Here is a 5,476-nt window from a genome sequence, read left to right as displayed (position 1 = left end):
ACAAAGGATGCATAATTGTTTTTGCATAGTCATCAAGGGAGGCAACAACAAGTCTCACAAAGTCTGAAATTGAGACCTAATCAGAGGACATAGAAATACTAGTCATGTAATTAGATATTATGTAGGTGACAAGAAAACATGAAAAGGTTGAAAATGCTTTTATTGTTTTCTTAATTAAATGTGCAAGGAAGGATGCCAAGAATGAGTTTATGTTATAAACAATATAAGTCTATGGAATTAGTGAAGAGAATCATCAAGAAAAGCAATGTTCATCTGTACCTATTCTAAAGGATATGCACTAAGGAGCAAAGGAGAATATAGAGCAATTGTACTTCATCAATCAAAAGCAAACATCACCTAGATTATTCCCACCATGTATGCTTTATTCACATCCTCAATATTTCAATTATGGTTATAATAGGCAAATGTTTACTTACGCCGACATTTGGTACCCCGCTAACCAATTGGATTAGCAAGTGAAAAATCAAATACTTCAACAATGATAACATCCTCCTCAACCTCAACATTTTCCATTTTATCCTTCACAATGGTTTCAAGGTCAATGGCCTAATTATCTATAGTCTTGGAGAGATCAAGGACAATAGCAATAAGCATTATTTCCAACTCCGCAAATCACGATCCACCAAGCTCCTAAAAAACCATTAATCCCTCCCAAACCAACACCAAACCCCAACAAAAACAAATCCAACCACTTTATAATGACAAAATGACAAACTATCCAACTCATTCATTAAATCCATTGAAATTAAATGAGTTAAATATTCACTCTTGAAAAGCAGTGGAAGCCCATTAGCCTCCTCTCATTCTTGAACCTATAAAAGATAGATGCCCCAAAGAGAAAAAGGTCTAAAATATAACCTATATTGGGTGTTTATATGATGTTATAGGTCTGTTTTTTACTATGAAAGTAGGAAGATGTAACCACGTATATATGAAAGAGCTCAAACATAGTTGAGAAAAGTCAAATACCATAAATGTGTGGTTGTATGAATACCCAACACAAATCCACCCAAGAGAACATGATTGAAAAAAACACTCAATTATAGGTTCATAATTTGAACACAGTTGAGACAACGGAAATACAACAGGGTTTTAGGTAGGTAATTTACCCAACACAAATGCACCTAAGAGAGCATAACTCGAAAGGAAGGTCAAATTCAAGATGAGAGGGAAATTATAAATATTCAACACCTTATGAAGGTGGCCATGGCCAAAACAAACAAGAGAGTAGGTTTGTGAATAACCAACTCAAATATATTTAGAAGTCATGACTACTAAAATACAAGGGAGTTAGTGCAAATATCCAAATCAAACTTGTCCTTTTTTGTAGCAAAACAGAAGTGAGAGGGTTAATAAATACCCCTCTTAACAAGGGTAAACCCTATACACAACATCATTACTGAAAATGGATAGGGGGTGAAGAAGAGAAAGTATAGGATTACATGTTCCCCCTTTAATTTGAAGATCTTCAACTTGAATATAGAAGCTCCCTAAAACACCATAGTACCAAAACAAACATAGTTCCACAACCTAGTATAAGGGGCTTCTTACGGAAATCTAAAAGTAGAATCCATGAAGTATGCTAGTCACCTAAAGGGGCACCAAGGAGCACAATATGTTGATGACATTAAAGGAGACATTTAAAGCGCATCTAAGAAGAAACAAGATCACAATGGAGAAAGAAAATATCCATGTGAAACAATAATGATCATGCATATAGTATGTACATCTTCATAGTGTGGAAAACAAACATCCTCACAAACAAGTTGATCCACTAAAAGAGGCTAAGAATCATCTGTATTCTCATAAATATAATAGAGTGACAGTGACAGATCCTACAAACATGTAAGTGAAAAATGCATCAAAGGCACATAGAAGGGTCTCCTTCTACAAAGAAACAACCATAGGTTTGTTGAAGTCATTGTGAATCATTGCCACAAGTTGAAGAGTAGGCATTAACAATGGCATCCAATAGAAAGATAACAACACTTGAAACACGAAGGATGTCTCTTTGATAAGGTGGAGGCAATATCAACAATATTAACCTTCAAATCCAATACAAGCCAATCTATAAAGTGCATCTCCATATGTGTGGCATAGAAAGTGTATATGCTTGAGCATAGGTTAGTATATGAACTTCTAAAGAAATCGCTAAAGGGGTAAATATTATGCAAAAGCCCTAGTTCCATAGCCCTTAGAGAAAATATCACTAGTTAATAGTCTCACAAATCCATTATATAACCCCAAAATTTCTACCACCAAGCATTCTTCCAAATCAAATATGAACATGGGCCCCATTAGAAGCCTTAAGAAGGAATTTGATAAGTCTTAGATCCACAACCCTTTAGGGAAATTGCCTCTCATATCTCTTGTAAATGAATAACTTTAAACTCCTCTTAATTATGTATCAATGATGTCACTGGAAAAAATTTCAAAAAAAAAAAAAACCTAAAAACAAGAGAAATCCACACAATGCTAACGTAATTTTGAAACACAATATTGATTTTTGACTGAAATAGAGAGCAAAATGTATGTTGCCTTAGAATATAACTAATTTGCAAAAGGGGTCACTCAAATTAGCTAAAAATGCCAAAAAAACAACAAAAGGAGACAACACTAGTGGTGGAAAGGGCAAAACATCCCTTAAAAGTTGTTGTCTTGAAACAATGGCAAAATAAACCATAGTTTTAGACCTATAACACTAACCAATATTATTTTGAATGAAAATTGAAAAAACATTACATTGCCTTAAAATAGGGGACAACTCTGCAAAAGTTCCATGTAAACCCACCAAAAACTCAAAAGATGTCAAAGGAAGAGGGTGTTGTTGGAGAGTGTAAGAAAACCCTTGAAATATCATCCTAAAAAAATGTTTAAAAACTTTGGTTTTAGCCCTAAAATAATGTTAGAATGGCACTTACAGAGAAGAAATATTCCACACAATAAAATTGTGTGTAAGACAAGATATTGTAGCACAATAGTGATTTATTTGTAAATGCTTAAGAAAATAATATATAAACTTCACTTGTATTTATACACATTATGGGGTGGGTGTCTGGGCTGACATAATTGTCTAGGTCAGCCTCGGGAACCTCGACTAATATAAAATATTGTTGACTAGGTAAACTATTAAATCATAACTTAATATTAATATCAACCTTAATGTTGAGTAACAATTACTGAAGATTACTCATCTCAACATAGCCAAGTTCATTGATCAATGTTGTGCGTACACATTACGTATAAACTAATTTCATACTTCATGTATAGTGTGCTCTTTTGCAATTTATTCAAAACCTAACTTATTTCATATTGTTTATCGCAGTCTAGATTGAATTTGGATATGCAAATCAAAAGAAGCAAAATTTGTTTAGTATGTTTCAAAAGAAGTTTCTTCCTACATCTGCGTAAATATATATGTCACAATAACACTAACTTGCATTTTTCGCATTTGAAGACGTTGATTTTTAGGTAGGTGTGGGAGGTGCTCCCCAACTACACAAAGTTAGCTCATAAAGAAAAAGAAAAAAAAAAAAAAATTGAATTGATCAAGTCGACCCCAAAAGTTTAGGTCGGCCCAACAAAGGGCATGCTCTTTGGGCACCTCATGAAGACCATATATAGGCATTTGACCTTCTCACTTGGACTCTCACTCATCACTCACATATTTTTCTCTCACATGTGGGAAGGAATATGAGGAAGAGGGTGAAGTTCTAAGGAGCTGAATTTCTGAAACTTGACCAACATTTGACCAACATCGACCAGAATTTATCGATACTTTCTAACATCTATTTCGACCAACTTTGACCAATATATTTGAGGTTTGTTTGACATGCGTTGACTGAGCTTCTTTGTGATTTTCTTAACCTATGATTGCCTAAGCTTGACCTCGCATGTGAGGGCCGCATTGTTTACTTGTTTGACCGAGCATTTCTAGGTAGTCTGACCAAGTTGATCTATTATTGCAGAAGGCCAAATTTTGGCTTGTTTGATTAAATTTGACCAGGGATGTGATTTGGTCTAGGTTGACTAAGTTTGACTTGAAAATATCATATTGTAATTTTGTTGAACTAAACAATTTTCCCTAGAAAAGATTGTTGGATTTTCTGTCGAGTTTGGATTTCCCAAGGCAAGATTTTGGTGTCAGTTGTGCATGGTTGTTCTGCTATGATATTTACTGTTTCTATTGCATTTACAATTGAATTTTCTAAGTGTAATTTCTTAATGATATTCTGAGGTGTGCTAAAATAATATCTTATATCATTGGAATTAATTATCAGCAATAGAAAATTGTGCTTGTCGAATTAGCACTAGAAAACCACCATCATATCATAGACAACGTGAAGAAAGGTCGTTGGGATCACTCCTTGTAGACACATATTCTACAATCTAATATGTGACCAAATCCCTTGGCCAGATGTCTCACTATATCAAGCCTGAAGATAGATTGGAAAGTGCAACAAATTTTAGAGCTTGGAGGACCAAATGCATCTCATTCTTGAAGAGAATGATACAATGGAATTGGATAAAAAGGAAAGATAGTTGAACCTCAAGATGATGAAGGAAAAGCCAAGTATAAGAAAAATTGGGCCTATTCTCCAAAGCCATAGGGAGTTAAGAAGAAAGCCTCCCTCACCTACTTTTTTTATAAAGCAATAAATTCCATTGATGAGATTCACAAGCGGTCAATGATCTTCAAGGGTATCAGAGGATATGATCGCACCCTATAATGGACAACATCAAATTGTTTTCAAGAGAATATGATTGGTTCCATGAGTATAGCACGATAATTTGCAGATGACAAGTTTGTTGTACTTGCAAAGGGTGTCCACAAAATTAGAAAGTATTAGGGTTTGTAAACCCTAGAATTCTAGAAGGATATGACTTGTGTTGAAGTCTTGGTCCCGAGGGTTTTTTAAAACCTAGAACGAGACCTAAAGTTTCGAATGTCAGTGGAGCCTATACTTGGTTCATCTTCTTGTTAGCATGAACATGTCTTAGCTTGTAGTTGAACCTTTGGTGTGGTTGAATAACTCAAGTATTAAGAAACCCTAGCTCACACAAGCAAGGAACGAAAGGAGAGCAACATACATTAGTAGCTAACGATGAGGACAAGGATGCACATTTCTAGCTTGATGAGATTGCAAATGGATTTTAGTGATCTCTACAACAAGACAAGGATCAAAAGGAAGTTGACAATTCCCTACAATCCTTGGATCAAAAGATAAATACATCATATCTTTCTTCCTTAATTATTATTAGTTTATTTTTGGTCAACCTCTTGTCTTTGTATCTTTTGCTTGGTTATAATCATTTCTTCTGTGGCCTCCTAATGAGGTTTGCAAGGACATTGTGAAGGCCACCAAGGCAATGAGACTATCAACAAATGGAAGCATCAGGAACAACAAAGCAAAGTTTGTGGCAAAAGGATTCTCTTGGAATCAAGCATATATTG

The sequence above is a fragment of the Pinus tabuliformis genome, chromosome X (genome assembly GCF_031772625.1).
Source record: "Pinus tabuliformis cultivar Carrire ecotype Pingquan chromosome X, CPIR1, whole genome shotgun sequence".
In the NCBI taxonomy this organism is placed as follows: Eukaryota; Viridiplantae; Streptophyta; class Pinopsida; order Pinales; family Pinaceae; genus Pinus; species Pinus tabuliformis.
This window is presented reverse-complemented; position numbering follows the sequence as displayed.